This window comes from Pleurodeles waltl, chromosome 10 (genome assembly GCF_031143425.1).
Source record: "Pleurodeles waltl isolate 20211129_DDA chromosome 10, aPleWal1.hap1.20221129, whole genome shotgun sequence".
NCBI classification, from domain to species: Eukaryota; Metazoa; Chordata; class Amphibia; order Caudata; family Salamandridae; genus Pleurodeles; species Pleurodeles waltl.
In genome coordinates this window covers 537,837,368-537,862,139 of record NC_090449.1, presented here as the reverse complement: position 1 = coordinate 537,862,139, position 24,772 = coordinate 537,837,368, and the positions used below count along the sequence as shown (strand labels likewise).

The following is a 24,772-nucleotide window of genomic DNA, read 5'->3' as shown; positions in this document are numbered from 1 at the left end:
TTGAAAAAAGCGACTATAAGCATTTAGTTGGCAAGTGGAAAGGGTGATGGTGTGACCACGTGGAATAAAGTACCTAGAAGTACATTGAAAGATTATAACGAGTCACCTCAGAGTTTCATAACCTTACAAAGGAGCTCAGTCTTTGACCTCTTTCTTCTATATGGTCATAAAACTCCTTAGTGACTTATAGTACCCTTATAATGTATTGCACAGAGTAGTTTACCCCATGTATAACAATTTCCATAAATACTGCGCACATAAACTGGTTTGTCATTCTTAGATTACTAATGACATCATTATTAGGAAATGGGAGGTACATTATTATTTTTAAATTCATGGTAAACTATCACTTTTAATATATGTCATTCTTCGCCCAATCTAAGAGGATAGCTTAGCCCCCATATCTGGAGAAATGAGCCAGGGAATTGGCCTGTAGTGCAGATGCAATCCTTCTCTGCAAACTGAAAGATCAGCGCCAACAGAGCTACAAGTCAAACACAGCATTCGTCCCGAAACACCCACGGCTGGAGTGCTCCTCTTCATCCTAAACCCCAATCAGGTCAGTGCATCATTTATATAACTAAAGCCACTCTGTCTTAGGAACACAGCTTTGAAGCACTATGTCTACATGGTCTCTGAATGGACAACGCAAGCACTAGGATAATCAATCAATCAATCAGGGATTTGTAAAGCGCACTACTCATCAATGAGGGTCTCTAGGCGCTGAGGAGGGGAGAGGGGTGAAGGTGGGGTGGGGGGATGCTGCTACTGCCCGAATAGCCATGTATTGAGAAGTTTCCTGAAGGTAAGGAGGTCTTTGGTCTGGCGCAGGTGGGTGGGTGGGAAGAGTGTTCCACGTTTTGGCGGCGAGGTGCGAGAATAATCTACCGCCGGTTGTAGTTCTGCAGACGCGTGGGATGGGTGAGGTCGGCAGAGCAGAGATGCCGGGTCGGGGTGTAGAAGGAGAGTCGTCTGTTGAGGTATTCTGGTCTGGTGTTGTGCAGTGCTTTGTGAGCATGGGTGAGGAATTTGAAGGTGATTCTCTTGTTGACTGGGAGCTAGTGCAGGTTTTACAGGTGGTCTGTGATGTGGCAGTGGCGGGGGATGTCCAGGATGAGGCGTGAGGAGGCGTTCTGGATGCGTTGCAGCCTCTTCTGGAGTTTGGCCCTGGCTCCTGCGTTTGCTGCTTCCGAGGGCTTGGGTGACTGTTCCTCTGGTTTCGGCGGGTATCCATTTGTAGATCTTTCGGAGCATGCGGAGGGTGTTGAAGCAGGAGGAGGAGATGGCATTGACTTGCTGGGTCATGGATAGTGAGGGGTCCAGGATGAATCCTAGGTTGCGTGTGTGGTCGGTGGGAGTCGGAGCAGTTCTGAGAGTGGTAGGCCACCAGGAGTCATCCCATGCGGAGGGGATGGAGCCGAAGATGAGGACTTCCGTCTTGTCGGAATTGAGGTTGAGTCAGCTGCTTTTCATCCATTTGGCGATGGCCTTCATTCCTTCGTGGAAGTAAGTCTTGGTAGAGTCCTTGGTGAGGGAGCGAATCAGCTGGGTGTCGTCGGCGTATGAGATGATGTTGAGGTTGTGGGATGGGGCGATGTTAGCGAGCTGGGCCATGTAGACGTTGAAGAGGGTTGGGCTGAGGGACAAACCCTGGGGTACGCCGCAGATGATTTCTGTGGCCTCCGAGCAGAATGGGGGAGGCGAACTCTCTGGGTTCTGCCGGTGAGAAATGAGGTGACTCAGTCCAGGGATCTGTTGCGGATTCCAGCATTGCTGATGCGTGAGCATAGGGTGTGGTGGCAGACGGTGTTGAACGCGGCCGAGTGGTCCAGGAGGATGAGGGCCGCGATTTTGCTGCTGTCCAGTATGGTTCGGATGTCGTCGGTGGTGGCGATTAGGGCGGTTTCGGTGCTGTGGTTGCTGCGGAATCCGGATTGGGAAGGGTCCAGGGTGAGGTTCTCCTCTAGGAAGTGGGTTAGTTGTTTGTTGACGGTCTTCTCGATTACTTTTGCCGGGATGGGGAGCAGGGAGATAGGCCCGAAGTTCTTGAGGTCCTTTGGGTCCGCCTTGGGTTTTTTGAGGAGGGCGTTGATCTCGGCGTGTTTCCAGCTCTCCAGGAAGGTGGCGGACTCGAAGGAGCTGTTGATGATCTTCTGTAGTTGGGGTGCGATGACGGAGCTTGCTTTGTTGAGGATGTGGTGAGGGCAGGGGTCAGATGGAGAGCTGGAGTGGACGGTGTTCATGATTTTGATGGTGTCATTGGCGGGGGTCCAGGAAAGCAGGAGGTTGAACGGAGGTGAATCTGTGGTTTTGGTGATTGCCTGGGGGGTCTGGGTGCTGAAGCTGTGGTGGATACCTGCAATCTTGCAGTGGAAGTAGGAGGCAAGGGAGTCGCAGCGGTCTTGGGATGGCGGGATGTTGTTGGCATTGGAGCTGGAATTGGGGAATTGCTTCATGACGCTGAAGAGCTCCTTGTGGCTGTGTGCGTTGTTGATTCGGTCTTTGAAGGCGGTTCTTTTGGTGGCTCGGATGAGTTGGTGGTGTCTGCGGATGGTGTTTTTGAAGGCTGTGCGGTTTTCCACAGTCTGATCTTGGCACCACTTTCTTTTGAGTCTTTGCCAGCTTTGCTTAGATTCGTGGAGGTCGGCGGTAAACCAGAAGGCCTTTCTGTTGGTGCGTCTATTGGAGGGATTCTTGATTGGGGCGAGAGTATTGGCACAGGTGTTGTCCCATTGCCTGAAGTTGCGGGCAGCTGCATCAGTGGTGTCGATGGGTGGGTTCTGGGAGAGGGTTGGGATAAGTTGGTCTTCGGTGACCTTGTTCCAACTGCGGTGCGGGATCCGTTGTAGGTGGTGATGTGCTGTGGGTTTCTTGAAGGAAAAGTGGATGCAGCAGTGGTCTTTCCAGTGGAGTTTGGTGGTGTGGCTGAAAGGATAACTTGTACTGTATTCCTAGGCATGAACAGAGTGTACAGATTACATGTAGTGAAAGGCTAATTGAAAACAAGCAACATGTAAAATGTATTCTTTAATCAATACAGTGCAAGCCTAAATGTGTAAAATGTCACTACCAAAAGCGTCAGCTAAAACATGTAAAATGTAAAACTGAGCTAGAATGGACAAGCAACGTGGGCCCAAGAAGGCATTACAACATTAAACAGCATAACAACATTAAAAGCTTACATCTTTTTTATGTGAAGTCTGTTGCTTGATTTACATGCCGTACGTTTTGATGACTTGGCCCTGCTTTGGCTTTGGAGACTAAGTCGGACTCCTAGAGTGTGTTAAACCTAATCTGCCAGTACCATGTCCATGAGAAGAGCCCCCAAACCTTGTTACCTTGGAATGAGGACTCTAGATATGACTCCATTGGGGCACGAAGACTGGATCAGCATCACGGCGATGTGTAGCATAGATAGTGTTGATGGCATCTGGTACGAATCCCTCTGAATACCTTGCCTGTGCAAGGTGTATTTTTACAGATCTGGTAAGACCCCTGATGCAGGTATGTTCCCAAACAATAGATAAGAAAGCCTGATTGGGGCGGCAATTATATAAACAATTCTCTGAAAAGGTACATTATGTTACTGGCACACGAAAGTGATAAAGTACATAATGTGACAACCTACGTATCTCATTTATCTTGGACGCTGACAGTGACAACTTTACAGAATGGTACTGATAACGTGAAATTAAAACATCTTCCTAACCATCTTGGAAGAATTAATTAAATAAATGTGCTAAAATAGAGCAAACTAAGTAGGTTAAAAGTCACTGGGTGACAGGGGCACAGGTCTGCAAGCAAGAAGGCTAAGCTAACTCCTGATTCCCATTAAAACTAAATAGGATCCACTACAAGGACACTCAGTCACAACTGCATTCCTCTGCATATTGAATGGGTCTTCCTGTGCTGGAAGGGTGGAGGGCCTGACACTTACATTTCAAAGGCCACTGGCCAGCCCTCACACAATGGACTGCTAAACCCCCAACTGGGACCCTGGCAGACAGGACTTAACTGAAAGGGGAACTTGTGCACTTCAAAACCACTCTTTGAAGTCTCCCCCACTTCAAAGGCATGTTTTTGGTATATAAACTCGGACACTTCTGGATCTACACCTGCATCCTATCACAAGGAACTCCCTGGCTGCCCAAAGGACTCATCTGGAGTGCTTTGCTGATAAAGACTGTTGCCCTGCTGGCCTCTGACTTTGCTGAGATGGACTTCCCCAAAAGTGCTTTCCAAGGGCTTGGATTGAGCTTGCCTCCTGTTTTATGAAGACTCAGGGCCAAAAAGACTTCACCTCTTCAGGAAATTCCTTGTGTGTCAAAACTCGATGCAACGCCTGCTGAAAACGATGCAAAGCCTGCTTTGCAACAAAGGAATCGATGTACAGCCGACTGGAACAACACAGTCTGACTTCCAGAGTGAAAATTCAATGCAGCACCTGCCTTGCAACGGAAAGCTAAGATGCATCGCCTACCAGATGAACACAGCACCTGTGCCTTCTTCCAGCACGTCAAGGATTTTCATGCATCACCCCTGACCGTCAAAATATTCCTGCATCGCAGTGAGGAACCAAGACTGCGTGCCACAAAATGACTCAAGCCCCTTGCAGCATGGAAAGCAATGACGCATCGTCTGCCACCCTATTTTTCTTTGCATTCCTCCTCTGCGGTCTCCAAGCGTTGTCATATTTGATGCATACCATGTACTGTGTAACAAAGAGACAACTGTTTATTTCTAAGGATTAAGACTCTTTTGAACCTTTTAAAAGTGATATTTCAACTTGTGCTTATTGGATCTTTGTCGTTTTGACCTTATTTTATACAGATAAATATTATTTATTTTTCTAAACCTGTGTGGTGTATTTTTGGGTGTTTTCACTGTGTTACTGTATGATTTATTGTACAAATACTTTACACATTGACAAATTAAGCCTGACTGCTCAGTGCCACGCTACCAGAGGGTGGGCACAGGATTATCTGGATTGTGTGCGATTTTCCCTGACTAAGATTGTGCTCCCTACTTGGACAAGGGTGTATACCTCTTCCAACTTGAGACCTCATTTCTAACAGTTAGACTTCTGCAGGACCAGTCCTCAGAGCACCACTGGAGCTGGCGAGATGAATCCACAGAGTCCCTGGGTGCTCCAGCAAGTCAGGACTCAATTCATCTTTAGGGTACTTTGAAATCCATCTTCTCTCTTCCTAGGTGAAATGTTATTAAGTAGAGGTAGAATGTTCCAGAAGGTAAGAGCATTTGTCCAATACTAGGATGGCACATTGTCAATTCACCCCTTCCCCAACCACCCTGCACAGCATTTTGGGACATGTAAAGATGGAAATTTACGTTGGCTGTTGAGGGACCTCTTTAGTAGCCTACAACCATGCTGTTACCTTCCATAGCTGCCCTGTCCTTTCCATTCAAAACTTCAAAAGGAAGCCCCTCCTGAGACTAGCTCCAGATGTCTAACCTTCTCCCCTTTTACCTGCTTGGAATGAGTTTTCTCAGGGCTGGTGCAGTGTGAAATGTTATTAGCACATACAAATTTGGTGCCCAACCTTTCCTTTCCCAGGAAAAGGCCAGATCAGTGGCAAGTGTCCCTACTGAGTGGGAAGGCATTTGACCCTCCAGCTGGCCAGAGGTGTAATTGCCTTGGCCTAGCAGAGTCCATGAAAGCCAAGAATCTAAATAGAAGCTAAGTCAGAAAAATATGACAAAATGCCAACTGACAGAAGCAGATATGATAACATTATCATTAAATTTGAATTTATTTTTACCACAGGATTGGAGCACCACACTAGTCTCTAGACCAAACTATTACGAAATTGTACTTTGGAGCAGATTTCAACCATACTTTATAATGCAGTAAAACATGCATGTATTCATGTGCAGTCATCCCAGAGCCTTGTACTTCAACTGGACAGCAGCAGTCCATTTTTTAAAAAGACTGACAATGGCAGGTAATACTCCCATCTATTTCAACAGCAGTTATTTTGAGACTCAGTTAGCGAGAACTACTCATCGTAACAGTCAAAAAAACATGTAATCGAAAAAAAGGAAAGAAAACACGGGGTGCTTAATGGTTTGAATTGCATTACCTACAATGTTGTTGTAAGTAATTCTATATTGGGAGTGCACATTGAGGAACATCAGAAGGCCATATATAATATACTTATAAGACCTGCCTTTGGCCTGACATTTTGCTCAACATCACAGAAGAAATGCAGACTTTAGTAAATAATTTGGGATTTACAGGACCCTTGCATATTTCAAACAATGTGATCTCAAGATACTGCTTAAAAGATTTGAATCTGAATATATTATTAGGTTTCAGACAAAACCCATATAGGATCAACAGAGATGGGTGTTTGATATACATCTGTAATACTATGTTCTCTTGGTTTTTTACATGGCACATTTCAGACCTCTTGTATATTTTACTATACTTCTCTTTTGGGCTTAAAGCCATCCCTCTGCTTTTCATTTGTTTGTTTCGGTGTCCTTCAAAAATCCTTGCTTGCTAGTGGTTAGTCTGGTATCTTTGTGCCCCCTTTTTTACGGTTGAGCCTGCATCGCATGTCTCGCTCGCTAATTTAGGAATTAAAAAGGGCTCGGAGCCCTGTCCACGTCACATCAGTGTCTTTCATTGTCTCCTGGGCTTGCCTGTTAGACTCTGCTTGATTTCATTAGTGGAAGGCATGCATACGTCATGCCTTTTCCGGTGGACAGCCCTCCTCGAGCGCATCGACCAAGTACAGAAAAACATGCAAGGCTCGCTGTTTTCCATCCGGCTCGTGGACTACTTTTTCTCTATTTTCCCAGCGCGATCTCGCTTGGCAGAAGTCGAGCGCTTTACATAATATCGACCCTGTTACACAGTTAATTGCACTTTTTCCGGTTACGTAAATAAATGCACTTTTGCCGATAGGTTTCATTACGAGTGAAAAGTCGGGTTAGGAGTTTACAACGCTATCAGCTCTAACACGAGCAAACGCGAGACCCGTTGCATTGCAAATGCTTGTCTCTTTTGTTCCTCTCACAGAGCAGGGACTTAGGGCCAGATGTAGGAAGAAAACATTTTGCGAGGTGCAAATTGCAAGTACTAGCGACTCGCAATTTGCACCTCGCAAAATGTTATGCAGAAAGGTGTCTCAGACACCTTCTGCGAGTCGCTATGGGGTCGCAAAGACCCACCTCATGAATATCATAGCGAGTCTAGGCACTCATGGGGATGGTGGCCTGCTGGAGACAGCAGACCACCATGTCTGTGACTGCTTTTGAATAAAGCAGTTTTTTTTTTCTTTTTGCAGCCCATTTTCCTTAAAGGAAAACGAGCTGCAAATAGAAAAAATACCGAAACCTTTTTGTTTCGGTTTTTTTCAGAGTAGGCAGTGGTCCATAGGACCATTGCCTGCTCTGAAAAAATCTTTTTGTTTGCATTCACAAAGGGGAAGGGGTCCCATGGGGACCCCTTCCCGTTTGCGAATGAGTTACCATCCACTTCAAGTGGATGGTAACTGCGAGTTGATTTGCGACCGCTTTCGCGGTCACAAATCAATTCTACATCGCGATGCGGTCGCAAATAGGAAGGGCGCACCCCTTCCTATTTGCGAGTCGGAAACACATTTTGCGAGTCGGTTCCGACTCGCAAAATGTGTTTCTGCATCGGGTGAGGCCTTTTGTGCCTCGCAAACTGCGTTTTTTGCCGTTTGCGAGGCGCAAAAGGCTACCTACATCTGGCCCTAAGTACAGTATCATTGCGCTTTGTTGTGTTTATCTGTTCCTTGGGGGGACTATTTTTTTCCTTTGTTTCTTGCTCCGGTGTCCATTGCTGCTTGTTTCTTTTGTTTCTGAGCAGCATGAGAAGGCTCTCCTTTGCACAGCTGCTCCCCTTGCCTTTCGAATTCCAGCGCGATTGAAAACAGGGCTCAGACCTGTAAACCTTGTGCCCTTGTTTTATTATCATGGTGCATGCTTTCATGGTTCACTGTTGCACACATTTACGGCACCCACCAGCTGGTCATCAACAATACAAGGACTCTGTATGTCAAGCCTCTGTCCCGGGAGCCTACGCGCATATGTCTCTTGTTTATTTTGTACAACATGTTGTAAACCACTCTAGTACCTTCGTGCAATGGCTGTGCTGTGTAAACATGCACAATTAAATAAATAAAGGTGCTATTTTGACTGCAGTATTAATTCTTTCTACATTCTACCCCCTATTTTCGTCCCCTCCCATACGACATGAAATGGCAAAACATGCTTCCTTCTCCCCCTTGTCACATGGCCCCCATGTCTGTGATGGTGGGGACAGAGGACGGTCCTAGAACCTGTCCTAGGATCCTGTCCTAGAAGCCAAGCAAGGAGAGGCGGCTATGGGGGCTCTGAGAATCCCCTACCAGGGAGAGGGCTCCTACTTCAGCCGAGAGGGGGTGTTTGCCTGCTGGCCCCTGTCCAGGTGAGCGCATCCACACTACTGTCTGCTGCCCCAGCCGCCATTTGCTCAAATCTGTCGCCAAGTGCCATTGATCCCGCAGAGTCCCCCCTCTCCCCGTACTCCGGATCTCCTAAAAACCATGCTGCATACAAACCTCTCTAGCAGGCACAGTTGTTTTTTACGTGTACGGGCCTACATATAGTAACAATCGTCAATGTTAGTGCATGATATTACAATTCACAGTATGTAACAAAAACAATAATGTCAGTAAAATAACTTCATTCTACATAATCCGTTTTATTCTTTAAAAAAATCAGGAAGAATGACTATGTTTGAGGGGCTAATTTTTAATCTAATGAACGAGTTCCTGACTTTACTGAGCTGCTGGGGCAGTCAACTCCAGTTTCTTTGCTACAAGGGTTTAAACATATTTTGTCTGTCCTTCGTGTATCTCTCCTTTTGAAAACTGAATGCGGCACAGCTTCGAAACGGCTGTCTCTGCGCTCTTCCGTGCTACCTGTTCCAGGTTTCGCTGGTCACCTCTATAGTCTTTGGCAGAGGGAGCACCTCTTTGACATCATTGCCATTTCTTCCGCAGCGGTAATCGGGCAGAGTAGTGCTTGAGGGTTTTCAGCTTTCACTGCTGCTTCCCGGGGTCCGCAGGAGGAGCACGACCCTCTTGGGGTATATTTTTGTACCTAGATAAGTATGGAGCTCTCGAGAGGAGCTGCGGGTCCCTAGCGGGGGGACGGGTTAGGTTACAGCTGGGAGAGGCTCTTCTCAAGACTGTGCCTGAAGTGAAGTGTATATTGCGTAGATAAAGGCACTAAAATCACTTGGGTTCAGAGGTGGGCCTGTGCTAGGAGGACAGGGCAATAGCACCTAGAGATGATCTGTCGATATGTATGGTTGAAAGCGTATGGGAAAATTACACAGGTGCCATGCAGCTATTCTGGTATGTTTATTCTGCATCACTTTCATTCTCCTACATGCAGCTTTCCTATTAAAAGGATGTATTTAAAGTACAGCAAACAAAGTGCTGTCAGCTATTGTGCAAGGACTGTCAATGTCAGACTTGATAAAGGACTTGTCTGTTAAGAAGTACTTACATATTATGGGCAAAAATGTATAATAGTATATAAGAACCATCTGGACCGTATTTGAAAAGGGGTGGGAGCTGGATGTATCCCTGTGGAGGGAGATGGTAAATAACATATGTAGTATTGCATCAAGTGTTTCCGTTAACATCATAAATTCCACGGAATAGTGGTCAGTAAATGTCACTAGATCACCCCTCTCCAATCCAACCCACTCTATCTGAATCCACCCCACCCCCTCCCAATTCAGTCCACCACACTCCAATCAAATCCATCCAGCCTACCCCACTCCAAACCACCCACCCCAATCCAATCCACCTCAACCCAGTTCAGCCCACTCCAATCGATCCACCCCAGCGCACTCCAATCCACCCCATCTTAATGCCAACCATCCCACTCCAATACACCCTAATCCGATACACCCCAATCCAATCCACCCCACTCCAATCCACCATAATCTACTTCACTCCACCAACTGTATTCCAATCCACCCCACTCCAGTTCAGTCCACCCCACTCCAATCCATCCAGCCCACCCCACTCCAATGTATCCAGTCCTCCCCAATCCACTCCACTCCACTCCACTCCAATCCACACCACTCCAATCCACCCCACCCTACTTCATTCCAATCGAAATCACCAAAAATCCAGTTCAATCAATCCCACTCAACCCAGTCCACGCCACCCCAGCCCTACCAGTCCAATTGAAACCACCCTCCCCAATCCAATCTAATCCACCCCAATCCCATCCACATCACCCCATTTCAATCTGCCCCACTCTACCCCAATCTAATCCACCCCACTCTACCGCAATCCAATGCACCACATTTCCTCAATCCACTTCAGCTCAGTACCTCAGTTCACTCCAACCCACTCCACCCTATTCAACCCCACTCTACGACACTCTCTACCACTGACTCTACTTTCCTCTATTCAGTGACACTCTACTCCTACTCCACTCTACAACATTTCAACAAGTCCTCTCTACAACACTCTACTATCCACTCTGGCACTTCATGCCATTAAACTTTAGCCATGCTCAACAGCAGCCTCACTGGTCTACAACATGGCAAACACAAGGCCAAAGCCAATAGCTCTTGTATAGGCAAGACCTACTGGCTTTGCCAATGCTTGTCGATTTTGTTTTCCAACTGTATATGTTGAATCATGTTTGTAATGACTTTTAATTATTTTGAGCTTCTAGCATTTTTGTGCTTTCAGCTTTTTTTCTTAGTTTGAATCATATTCTCATTGGGTTCCTTTTGATTGTCGCGGCACAACGATTATGGAGAACAAGCAGGAAATCACACAATGGAGTAAAAGCACTTTAGGGGATATGGTATTACTTCCCGCCGCCTTCCACGAAAACAGCAATGCGAACCGTAACTCACACACAAAACACATTGTGTATGGCCTCACTCTTGTTGCGACAGCTACAAATACAAATGATATAAATACAGGTCACATTACTCATCACATTAGCAATAATGTCAATGAGTCAACCATGTCAATATAGTACTCCTTATTTTATGAGTATGTTTTATTATGTGATCATGTGCTTTTACCTGTTGTCACTTATTGGTATACATTTTGTGAGGTGACAAGCATTGCATTTGGTGCGCGAGTTATGGCTTGCATGGCCGATGTGTGAGTTATTTATTTCTGAACTAAGGATAACTTACAAATTTCAGTAATTTTTTGGCTTTTGATGCAAACCCATCAGAGCTATAGTTTGCGTTTTTAAATGAATTATAGTGTTTTCAAACATATGTTAAGATGTTATAACAAGGATTACCATAATTTCACTTTAACATTTGTCAGTGTTTTTTTTTTAATCACATCAAATCCCTCCAACGGTGATCAACCCCCATTAGGTACAGTGTTAAGCCCTGTTGCCTTGGCTTCCTTTATCCAAACGCAGCACCTAACCCTCTATGGGAGGCAAACCAAACTGTGAACAGCATCCACCACCACCACCATAGAGAGCCATGCAGGGCTAATTGTTCAAAGAGATAAACTCTTTGATTTTTGTTGATGGTTTTCAAAAGAACGTATTTGTTATTTGGGGGAGGGTTCTGTTTTTGATGTTTTACTGTTTTAGTTTACCACTGCTGTGGCAAATGGTCAATTATAATTTTATTTAACTGGTTATGTTTTTATGATTATTTTCCATATGTTTATTTTCAATATTTGTGGTTTGTACTCTGCAACCAAAGGTTAATGATAGGGGTTCTTGATGTGGACAACCTTGCATTTGCATTAATCTAAATTGGTACCCATTGAAACATAATTTATTTGTGTGCCATTTGGGAGTACCCTCTGTTATAGTGTACTGTATTGCATCAGTTACTATCCTATTTGTTTTACAGCAATAATTCAAAAGAGGCACTGCCACCTGGTGCTACTAATATGCGTAAAAAATGAATCTGTCAAATATCTAGACTTTGCACTGGATGCCACAGGTAGGTGTTGGGGCAGTGGCTAAGCCTTTGCATCATACAGGTTGACTATAACATAACCATGTTAAGTATATAACATTGTTTTTCATCAACTTGAATTATTTAACTACAACTGAGAACTGATTTGCTTGCTTACCGACTAGTGTATATGTTTCTATTCGATATCTAAAATCAAAGGTCTAAACATTTTCACCCCCTGATGAACGACATTTGATCCGAAACAAATTGTTGACTCAATACATAAAAATGTAATGGATATTGTTTTTTAACAAATTCAATTTTGAGATAAATAATGAAGATAAGTTTTACAACTGTTTGATCTTGCCTAAAACTACATGGAATGATATGAAAATTCACAGTAAGAATAAAAGGATTATTTTGAAAGAAAAGATGTACAATGCATTAATATTTGAAGCGTTGTAGTAGCACTGCACAGCAGTGCATCTGCGAGACTAGTTGTTATATGACAAATATCACGTTAATTGGTTTTGTACTCAGCGCCATATGCAAACCTTGCACTTCAGGCAGTATGATGTGAACACTTTGAGATATGGAATGTTTTTCTGCTCATCTTGGTTCAGCATTTCTGCAGGGACACTTGGCACTTTTCACCCTCCTTTACTAAGCCAGGCAATCTCTACTGCTGTCACCCTGAGTGTTACCTCTCATGATCGGACCTGAGGTGCCTCCTAATGACAACAATGTTGAAGGAATAGTGCCCTTGGGTCCCCCACCACGTTTTGATCATATAACTTGCATGTTACTCTGGGTCCATTCGGCTTTTCTACCCTGCTAAGTGTGTAAAGATCTTCCCCACAATAGTCCTTTGTGAATTTATCCCCCCTTCAGTCTCCCTACGGATAAAATTTCTGATTCCTCTTCTGAAGCAGTGAGGAATAGTCCAGGAATTTATTCTTGGGCTCTCTATGCCATGGCTTTGTCAAATGGATCAGTATCAGTAGCATCCGTTGAGGTCTCCTTCTCACAAAATGATTGATATGCCCCTGTTGTCAACGTAAATACACGTATTTCTTTTGGTGGAAAGAGACCTGATTCCTCAACCAAATAAATGCTCACAATTCTCTTTATTTTGGAAAACAGTAGCAGACTAAACAAAGAGGTCTGCGGTCTACGGGGGATAGAAATGCTGAATTTCATAAAAACATATCCTGTCCAATGGACAGGATGCTTCAGATATTTACTTATCCTGCTAAAAAAATCCACTTGTTACTTTTGCTGCTGTGCAGTGAAGTGTCATTCAACTTTATTCGTTTTGCAATCCAGCCATAAAGGGACAATCCATAAAACATACAATAAAACATCGTTATGTAAATAAGAACATCTAAAACACAAACAAAATAGATGATAAAAAAGACACTGTGTACATTTATAAATAACAAAGGAACTGCCATCTGCTGTACACAGAACACCCGCATAAAGCTAGTCCATACCTCTTCCTAGTGACAAAAGCACTTTTTAATAAAGTTAACTACTGCATTACAAATTTGAGGGGTATCTAACTTCGGTAGAAAAACGAGAGCTGTCTTATAATGTTTACAGTGAGCAGCACGGAGTACCAGGACTAGAAAGAGCTTCCCGTAAGAAGAGTACAAAGTACAGAACAATATAAAGTGCAGAGTGCTTTGTTTTGTGTCATAATCATAGGGACAAATTGAAGAGATTGGTAAACCAGGGAACCAGAGTTGTGTAAGCTACCACGAAATGAATAAGATTAAATTGCATCCTGGTGAGATAAAATCTGTACCTCTCATTTTGTATCAGAGACAAGTATAACTTCAGACCGTGTGAGAAAGTAGCCTCTTTCTAGCCTTGTTACCCCCACTTTTGGCCTGTTTGTGAGTATATGTCAGGGTGTTTTCACTGTCTCACTGGGATCCTGCTAGCCAGGGCCCAGTGCTCATAGTGAAAACCCTATGTTGTCAGTGTGTTTGTTATGTGTCACTGGGACCCTGCTAGCCAGGACCCCAGTGCTCATAAGTTTGTGGCCTATATGTATGTGTTCCCTGTGTGATGCCTAACTGTCTCACTGAGGCTCTGCTAACCAGAACCTCAGTGGTTATGCTTTCTCTTCTTTACAAATTGTCACTAACAGGCTAGTGACCAATTTTACCAATTCACATTGGCATACTGGAACACCCTTAAAATTCCCTAGTATATGGTACTGAGGTACCCAGGGTATTGGGGTTCCAGGAGTTCCCTATGGGATGCAGCATTTCTTTTGCCACCCATAGGGAGCTCTGACAATTCTTACACAGGCCTGCCACTGCAGATTGAGTGAAATAACATCCACGTTATTTCACAGCCATTTACCACTGCACTTAAGTAACTTATAAGTCACCTATATGTCTAACCTTCACCTGGTGAAGGTTGGGTGCAACGTTACTTAGTGTGTGGGCACCCTGGCACTAGCCAAGGTGCCCCCACATCGTTCAGGGCAAATTCCCCGGACTTTGTGAGTGCAGGGACACCATTTCACACGTGCCCTATACATAGGTCACTACCTATGTATAGCGTCACAATGGTAACTCCGAACATGGCCATCTAACATGTCTAACATCATGGAATTGTCACCCCAATGCCATTCTGGCATTGGGGAGACAATTTCATGATCCCCCGAGTCTCTAGCACAGACCCAGGTACTGCCAAACTACCTTTCCCGGGGTTTCACTGCAGCTGCTGCTGCTGCCAACCCCTCAGACAGGTTTCTGCCCTCCTGGGGTCCAGCCAGGCTTGGCCCAGGAAGGCAGAACAAAGGACTTCCTCAGAGAGAGGGTGTTACACCCTCTCCCTTTGGAAAAAGGTGTCAGGGCTGGGGAGGAGTAGCCTCCCCCAGCCTCTGGAAATGCTTTGATGGGCACAGATGGTGCCCATCTCTGCATAAGCCAGTCTACACCGGTTAAGGGATCCCCCAGCCCTGCTCTGGCGCGAAACTGGACAAAGGAAAGGGGAGTGACCACTCCCCTGACCTGCACCTCCCAGGGGAGGTGCCCAGAGCTCCTCCAGTGTGCTCCAGACCTCTGCCATCTTGGGAACAGAGGTGTTGCTGGCACACTGGACTGCTCTGAGTGGCCAGTGCCAGCAGGTGACGTCAGAGACTCTTTCTGATAGGCTCTTACCTGTGTTGCTAGCCTATCCTCCTTCCTAGGTAGCCAAACCTCCTTTTCTGGCTATTTAGGGTCTCTGCTTTGGGGAATTCTTTAGATAACGAATGCAAGTGCTCATCCAAGTTCCTCTGCATCTCTCTCTTCACCTTCTGCCAAAGGATCGACCGCTGACTGCTCAGGACGCCTGCAAAACAGCAACAAAGTAGCAAAGACGACTACTGCAACCTTGTATCGCTGACCCTGCCGCCTTCTCGACTGTTTCCTGGTGGTGCATGCTCTGGGGGTAGCCTGCCTCCTCTTTGCACCAGGAGCTCTAAAGAAATCTCCGTGGGATGACGGAATCCTCCCCCTGCAACCGCAGGCAACAAAAGACTGCATCACCGGTCCTCTGGGTCCCCTCTCAGCACGACGAGCGTGGTCCCTGGAACTCAGCAACTCTGTCCAAGTGACTCCCACAGTCCAGTGACTCTTCAGTCCAAGTTTGGTGGAGGTAAGTCCTTGCCTCCCCACGCTAGACTGCATTGCTGGGTACCGCGTGATTTGCAGCTGCTCCGGCTCCTGTGCACTCTTCCAGGATTTCCTTTGTGCACAGCCAAGCCTGGGTCCCGACACTCTAACCTGCAGTGCACAACCTTCTGAGTTGTCCTCCGGCGTCGTGGGACTCCCTTTTGTGTCTTCGGGTGGACTCCGGTTCACTCCTCTTCCAAGTGCCTGTTCCGGTACTTCTGCGGGTGCTGCCTGCTTCTGTGAGGGCTCCCTGAGTTGCTGGGCACCCCCTCCGTCTCCTCATCCAAGTGGCGACATCCTGGTCCCTCCTGGGCCACAGCAGCATCTAAAAACCCTAACCGCGACCCTTGCAGCTAGCAAGGCTTATTTGCGGTCTTTCTGCGTGGGAACACCTCTGCAAGCTTCTTCACGACATGGGACATCCATCCTCCAAAGGGGAGGTTTCTAGCCCTCTTCGTTCTTGCAGAATCCACTGCTTCTACCATCCGGTGGCAGCTTCTTTGCACCCTCAGCTGGCATTTCCTGGGCATCTGCCCACTATCGACATTGTCGCGACTCTTGGACTTGTTCCAAAGGTACTCAGGTCCGGAAATCCACTTTTGTTGCATTGCTGGTGTTGGTCTTCCTTGTAGAATTCCCCTATCACGACGTCTGTGCTCTCTGGGGAATATAGGTGCACTTTACACCTACTTTTCAGGGTCTTGGGGTGGGCTATTTTTCTAACCCTCACTGTTTTCTTACAGTCCCAGCGACCCTCTACAAGCTCACATAGGTTTGGGGTCCATTCGTGGTTCGCATTCCACTTTTGGAGTATATGGTTTGTGTCGCCCCTATACCTATGTGCTCCAATTGCAATCTACTGTAACTTTACATTGCTTGCATTACTTCCTTTTGCTATTACTGCATAATTTTGGTATTGTGTACATATATCTTGTGTACAGTTGACATCCTCATACTGAGGGTACTCACTGAGATACTTTCGGCATATTGTCATAAAAATAAAGTACCTTTATTTTTAGTAACTCTGTGTATTGTGTTTTCTTATGATATTGTGCATATGACACCAGTGGTATAGTAGGAGCTTTACATGTCTCCTAGTTCAGCCTAAGCTGCTTTGCCATAGCTACCTTCTATCAGCCTAAGCTGCTAGAAACACCTCTTCTACACTAATAAGGGATAACTGGACCTGGCACAAGGTGTAAGTACCTCTGGTACCCACTACAAGCCAGGCCAGCCTCCTACACAGACCTACTGAGGATTTAATAGATACATAGTCGAAAACTGTGTGTGATTGAACAAAATCCCTGAGGCAGCTCTCTTTTTGCCACTTAAAGAAATATTCTTTAACCAATGATTAAGTACCACGAATGATATTGTCGGGATTTCTACAATACTTTAAATCTCCTAAAGTGTTGAAGACAGATTTAATATACCTCAACCATGAGATTCTCCCAACATTATCCAAACTGAGGTAATCTCGAACACCTCCTTGGTAACACAGGCTTCTGGTCTCACCCAAATCCTTAGCCAGAGGAATAAGGGACTGGGTTTAACTCTGTCCTCTAAATAATTGACAACAAATTCCAGATGACAACTTATTTTCTCCACATGCCTGCTTCATACCAGTCAATTGCAACACATTCAGTATTGTAAATTGTGATACGTTCCTTCAATGGTTTGTGAAAGTCTTCTTGAAAATTAGAGAATCAAAAGATCTCTGAAACTGGAGTGTGTGTGTGATACAAATAAGAGATCACTGCAGTGAAGAGGTAAATTATGGCAGCTTTCTCATAGCTCTGATAATAGCCTTTATGATTATGCCAAAGTTCATTAAATCAGGGTTTTGATTATAGCAATGTTCTGATTTTGCCACAGTTCTGCAAATCCACATACACAGGCTGGAAGCAGGAGGGAATTACTAGTTCCAGGGTTGAAATGCTATGTGAATGTCTACACGCCAACAAACATGTTGTAGGCTACTCACCAACTCCTCTAATCCCACACTGGAAAAGGTTGGAAATTTACTCCTCATAAGGGGAGAAGTAAAACTTTTTTCTAGATTGGGGAAAAAAGAGGTGTAGGGAAAATGAATTTGCATTCGGTCAACAGATTTTCACATGAGCAAATATATTCAAGAACACAGTGACAAACAGCTTTTGGTAATATTTCATTTTGGCAGCATTGTATTTTTAATATTAAGTATGTAACATTATCATACACTAGGTACCCAGCACTGTGGGCTTACGAGGCACATGTTAGATGACATAGCTAACGGATACCTTTAGGTTTCTCACCTGGCCAAGTGGATATTTGTATGTTTATTAACAAATCGAAACATAAAATCTTATAGTCGAACAGAAATCATATTTAAAAAGACAGAAGTAAAATATAATCCCAATAAAAATACATCTTGAGAATAATAATACACAATCCTTTAGTAACTCCTCAAATTTGTTATACCAACAGATTTAAAACTGCAGTGATAAAACCAAAGAGCTAAGGTGCACAATCCTATACATCTGGAGATAAAATCAATATACCGTAAATGTGCAAATAATTGGTATATCCTGTAGGTATTATAGTCTAAAAATTCACTTCAGTTAAAACAATATAAAGATCGTTCCTACTTAGGGCTGGGCTAACAGCCATGTGTAAAACTTCGTAGATACAGAGATTCTTATTAAAACCACTGGGCCAATATCCTTGTGTAAAACATGAACTCTTTTTCTGAACTATCCCATCTAAGTATTATGAAGGCTCTGAACCTTCGCGGCTAAAAATATTCTTATTTTAAGCCTTACCAAGTGCTTTGAGGGCTCTGCAACGGATAGAACAGGCAGCCTACAGATATTTTGAAATGGCACTTACTACAAATGTATATCTGTCGCTTTTACAAACTTTATAGGCATTGGCACGGTTGTAAAGAAGCAAGGTTTTGCAAAGTGGGAGAATTCATTTTTTTCCTGGGGATCATATATTTACGACAGAAAAAAGAAATGTTCGATTGATTCCACACCTAATTGCACAGTTTACATTTGTTGTCTTCAGAACAGTTTGTCGACCATTGAGCAGTGAAAGCATTGACAGGCAAAGGGTGCCTTATATAAACTGGAGGAATAGGAAATTAGCATAGGCAGGTATGGTTAGGTCAAAAAAAGCTCCTTAACACATCTCTAATTCCCTTCCTAAAAGGCTCCAAATTCCTCTGTCCTCTAGATCCGAATCCAATATAAGGGTGGCTTCAGGGTTATACAATGTTATGCAGCCCAAGATTCAGTCTTAAAGGTACCAGTAGGGAGCCCTTCCCTAGCCTTGCTATGTGCCTAATAACATTGTTTTCTTTAACTTGTTCAACTGACTATTTAAAACCTGCAGTTCTGCCCCAAATAGGGCAGCTCCCCTAGCCTGGCCCTATTTCCACTATGGGATTTGATGTGGACTTACTGCTGCTTTAGCTTTGCTGCCCAGAGACCCCCGTGACATATTACATGGGCACTTTTACTGATGTGTGTGTCCCATTTGTCAGAATCCATCCATCCATCTAATCCCCAGATAATCAATCTCATTAACTCTTTCTAGAATAACAGAGTTCATTATTATGCTGGCTTTCACCTTTTTCTTCCTCCGACAGAAAAATATAAACTTTGTTTTTCCGACATTAACCTGAAGGTCTTTACAAAACTGGCAGAATTAATTGACTATAATTTGGAGTCCCAGGGGTGATATTGCCGTGATAAATGGTATCGTCCTCATAGAACAGCTTCGGAATTTTCCTACCAGACAGCCATGGTGATTCGTTCACACAATTATTTATATACCTAATACAGTTGTTAATGTACAGGAGAAAGAGGGTGTGGGCAAGAACACTGCCTTGCCGCACCCCCATTCTCAATAATAACTGGTTCTGTCAGTTCACCATCCCTGCCACATCTAATTCTGCCAAAAGTTCCTTTGTGGAGTCGAACAATTAAGTTTGAGTCCACTGGAAACTCCCATTTTGCTTATTTTATACCACAGCTTGTAACTGTCGACCAGATCGAAGGCTGCACGAAGATCGATGAAGGCAACATATAAGTTCCCTCCACCGATATCCACCGTCCTCCATCTGATTGCCATAATCCTCATCACTTGCTCCGTTGTACTGACTGCAGGACTAAATCCTGCCTGCAAACTCAAAATGGCCCCACTCTCTTAAATTCACTCCTCCAAAAAATGCAAAATCTGCTTTGCAAAAAAAGTTGGAAAATTATCTAGCAGGCTTATAGGCCGATAGTTGGATGGATTACTAGGATTTCCCTTCTTGTGGAGGGAAACTATTTCTGCCCCTTTCTGTGTAAAAGGGATATATGCACCTGCAGCCACTGCATTACAAACCTTATTTATGTAAGGCTTCCAAATGTCATGCTTTGAATTAATGAGGTCGCCTGGTATCTTAACAAGGCTGGAGGCTTTTCCCCACTTGAGGGAACATATTGCTACATTTGTTTCAGCTAAAGAAAACGTAGTTAGGGGTACATTCTCTTTCCTCCCTATGGGATCTAGCTCATCACTCCCAGAGTAGAGAGACCTGATGTGTTTAACCCACTCATCAGGAAGGATTGATTCCCCAGTCAGGGGCTGGGATTCCTCACTTACATTTGAAACCAATTTCCAAAACTTACTAGCATCCTCATTTATTGCTACCTCTTAAAGGGCTATCCAACACTTCTCTTCCCAGCTTCTCCATGCCTTGGTCAACTCCAGTTTACACTTTTTTCTCAATTGTTTAATTGGATCTCTTGTCCCCCTTCTAAGGTCCCTCAATAGCCTGTTCTTACCTTCTCTGCAGGATTTAATATACCATATATCTGTTCGCTTATTTCTCAGGTTGCCCGTGGACTCTTTAACAAATAGCTGTCTCAGGCAATCAAATAGTTTCAAGTGGTCAACCAATATCCTTCCCTCATCCTGCTCAAATTGGAGCATAAGTTTTATTTCATTCGCCAGTAGTCTGTACATTGCAATGGCACACAGGGAGGAGTTAATTGTTTCCCACTTAAGATTCCATCTATTATTTGTCATGATGATATGCCAGTCAAGGTCCATGGAAACAGGGACCCCAATTACAGGTAGCAAACTCCAAGTAATAAGTATCAGTGGGTCATGGTCACTTTCCTCATACTCCACCACCACCATATCTTCCATATGTCCCCATAGGCATATATCTAATAAGAAATAGTCAATATGACTCCTACAAATTCCTCATTTGAATGTGGGAGAGGGATTTGCGTCTGAGCGAGGGCACCCGTTACAAGCTCGAAGGCCACAGGCAACCGTAATGTTAACAATCTGAAGTGGAGCTCTTGTCAAGCTATGTCCTTTGCTCTTCAGTAATTGCGGGATTCCCCAAAAACTATCCTCTTCCTGATAGAACTCCTGTGCCAATAAGTAAGGCTCAAATGTAGTATTGAAATCCCCAGCAATCAGAATATAATAGGTGCTATTTCTGCTAGATAACTAATTGTCCAGGGCACTTAGAACTTCAGATTCACGGCTACTTCCAATGCTCCTGCTATATATATTTACCAATAGCAGCAAGTGCTTTTTATGGATGGACAGAACAAAGTCATGTAAGTCGGCACACCCCATATCCAATTTGCTCACTTGGCACTTAAGGGAGCCACTGATCCAAATTATTCGACCCCCTGAGGGTCTGCCGGAAGACACCCTATTTGCTGGGATCCAGGAACTCTTATACCCTGCTCTATACTTAGGTTCCATAGCCCACGTTTCCTGGAATGCACAGATCATGTGCTCTCTATAAAAGACCCCCTTTCTGGGATGGACATTTTGACTTCTAGCCCTGCTATGTTCCAACTGATAATATTAACTGGCTTCTCGGGCACTGCTTGTGACTGACTTTGCACTGATACTTCCTCTAGGCAGATATCACCAGAACTAGGACCATCTAGCACATCTTAGGCTACCATCATCCCCCCTCCTTCTGTAGGACCATTCTTATCCCCATCTTTGAGTCAGTCCACTTCGGACAATGTGGATGGAATCGGCATACACACAGTCTGTTGGGGAGGGGAATCACAGGTTTGGACAGAGAAACTAACAGGGCCTTTTGGGACAGTTTCTACCCCTTTAGTAAAAGAGATGCCTGTATGGGGATAAAAAGCTACAGGTCTGCACAGAAAAAGCCCCCTACGCAGTGGGCCAACTTTGCAACAATTTAAGAACATCTGATTAATTGTAGCAGGAGAGTTAAAATTTACTACAATACAATCCCCTTCACAGAACCTCTTCAACAAACACACCCAACCCACCCTCCTCACCATTAGTATTGAGGAGACATTGAGAATGGGAAGTTAGCATTAATATGTAACCATTGGCTAACCTTATTTTGCAGTTCTGTGTAAGTCTCTGGACTGTTTGATTGTAACTTGGGAACATTGGTGATCACTGCCACATATGGGCTGGGCTCCCGGGGGAGATGTAACACCCCAAGAGGTCTGCCACTTCTTCTTGCTGTCTTTTGAATTTTTACAGCCTGGTGTTTGGAAGTCACCCCATTGACCTTAGCCACTGAATTGGTGCCACTTCCTTCCGTGCTATTTGTAATTGTATCTCCAGAGTGGCTGTACGCAAAACTTGGCTAGAGCGTCTCCCCAAGTCCTTATTCGCGGTCTAATTCAGTCCAGCAGTAGCACTTTTACGGGCTAGGTTGCAATATGCTTCAGAGTATAGTGAGGTTCCTTCTTGGCATGTCAGGGCCCCATCCTGTGACCCAGACAATAAAGGATTGCCCTGGGACTGAGATTGCTCCACTATATGCTTCATTATTAGGGCAGATAGGTCAGCAGGATCCCCTTGGACCCTCCCTAACAATTCACTTTCAGATCCAGAACTAGGGAGGCCAACCAACTGCATGTGCACATTTGTTCTTTAGGGAATTGTCACCTCACTTTCTTTTCCCTTTGGCTGCTGGGATCTCTGTTACACCAGCCAAAGTACCAGTGGAATGGACAGGAGCGCTACCATAGATAAATCAGGCAAGCAGGTAGACGATATCTCCTGGCAAACATCTTGCTTAACTTCCTGTTGGTTCACCCTTAGCACTAGTTGAAGTGTTAATGGTACCAAGGATGAGGAAGGAGAGATGGCCAGGGGAGCTACAATGGACAATCGTCAATAGGCATTTTCAGCCTCCTTTTCTATGGCTCCAACCACCTTTTGTGAGAAGCCATCAAGTGTGCTGTTACCTTTAAAACTGTTTTGTGATGATACTGCTTTCCGTTTGCCCAACTTTCCCCAGATACCATGATCGTAAATGATATGACCAAATGTAATCTCAGCTCTTGTAGTGCCACTGACTGACAGCAATTAAGGCTGCAAACCTAGTTATCAAATAGAATGGAACTTACTGTAAGTGTGAGAGTGTATTGACCATGTTGGAGGGATGACCCAGCATAGCCTCACCTGGCCGATGGCGGGAAAAAATGGGCCCGCTCTTGACGCGGTCTTAGCCGGGCTCTGACCCATGCGTGTCCCATGCAGCGGGAGGCCTGGATCCTAAAAGCGCTTGCTGGTGCCACCGCTGCAGCTCTTGCCGCTAACAATAATGGGGGCTGTAGTCCTCTGGGCCCCCTCCGTTCACTGAATGCCTCCTGCGCAGCTGGAGGCGTTGGCTCCTAAAAATGCCCATTGGCACGCACTGCTGCTGCTCCTGCTGCTAAGAATAATGGGGGCTGTAGTCCTCCGGGGCCCGCTCCGTTCAGTAAATGCCTTCTATGCAGCGGGTCGCACTGGCTCCTGAAAGCCCCAGTCGGCATGCACCCTTGCGGCTCCTGCCGCTAAGAATAATGAGGCTGTAGTCCTCCGGGCTCCCTCCGTTCACTGAATGCTTCCTGCGGAGCGGGAGACGCTTGCTCCTAAAATTGCCTGTTGGCGCGCACCGCCGCAGCTTCTGGCGCTAAGAATAATGGGGGCTGTAGTCCTCCGGGCCCACCTCTGTTCACTGAATGCCTCCTACGCAGCGGGAGGCACTGGCTCCTAAACGTGCCCATTGGTGCGCACCGCCGCTAAGGATAATGGGGGCTGTAGTCCTCCGGGCCCCCCTCTGTTCACTGAGTGCCTCCTATGCAGCGGAGGGGCTGGCTCCTAAATGCGTCCGTTGGCGTGAATTGCCGTGGCTGTTGCCACTAAGAATAATGGGGGCTGTGGTCCTCCGGGCTCCCCTCCGTTCACTGAATGCCTCCTGCCCAAGTGCTTATCCTTGCCATGTGCCACTGCAATAATTTTAAACTGCAGCCAAGCCGGCAGGGTACAATTGCATTATCTGAAGCCATTAGTTATATTAATACATGTGGGTGGTATAAACATATATGCATTTAGCTTCAATGCTATAGTCCTATTTCCTACACCAAGTTACTGAGACCTTACTGGAAAGGTTAAGAAGTCAAATTGGGCAACCAATTTTACAGTACTTGTTTGGGAAAATCAACATGCACTATGTAGCTGATGTGCAGAGTCATACTGCATAGAGTCCATTCATGTCAGTCCACTTGAGTCTAATGCTAAATGCTGAGGCTAAGTCACAGATTCATCAACCATCAAACTTCAGCACTGTCAGTTGAACCTGCAAACATTCAGATAATGTCATATCTTCTTTGGTTATCCTTTTGAGTACGATTATTAGGTGATATATTTGTACCTGGTGGAAAGTTCTCGAGGTTCTTACACTTGTGTCAGCTGCATGCTTCAAGCATTTGGGCTTCTGTAACATTTGTTGTTGTGTTTGTAAAGGTTAATGGTCACTACTCATGTCTTTAGGTTACTGGAAATCATGTTCTCTGTGTAGTTGTGTTCCTCACAGGACCTTTACTCCAAATAAAGCTCTTCAATTTACTATACAGATAGACTCTGTTTTTACACTTCCCATAAACTCACAAAAACAAGCAGTGCCATTCTCCCAGGAAGTGCCCAGGATTGCATGCTTCAACTGAAACACACACATGCACTTTCTCTGTGCAGTACCCTTGCAGTCATGAACCAAATGTACCTTTCGTATTGGAATTTCAGGTTGCTACATGGTGTGTTCCTGAATCAACAGAAAAACTAGGTACAGTTATTTTCTTCTGGCTCAGAACATGTACTTGGC

The 24,772-nt window shown here is 44.9% G+C and overlaps 1 protein-coding gene across 2 annotated transcripts in view; it reads right to left on the bottom strand.

The window, feature by feature from the left end:
• The window catches only part of SNAP47 (synaptosome associated protein 47), a 248,036-nt gene that overhangs the window by 204,927 nt on the left and 18,337 nt on the right, over positions 1–24,772 (bottom strand). The window contains exon 2 of one of the 2 annotated variants that reach the window (XM_069210978.1): positions 17,612–17,682. The exons of the other annotated variant lie outside the window; for it this stretch is intronic. The gene's annotated coding sequence lies outside the window, so the exon portion shown is untranslated. The remainder of the gene's footprint in view (positions 1–17,611; positions 17,683–24,772) is intronic. 2 annotated transcript variants of the gene reach the window in all.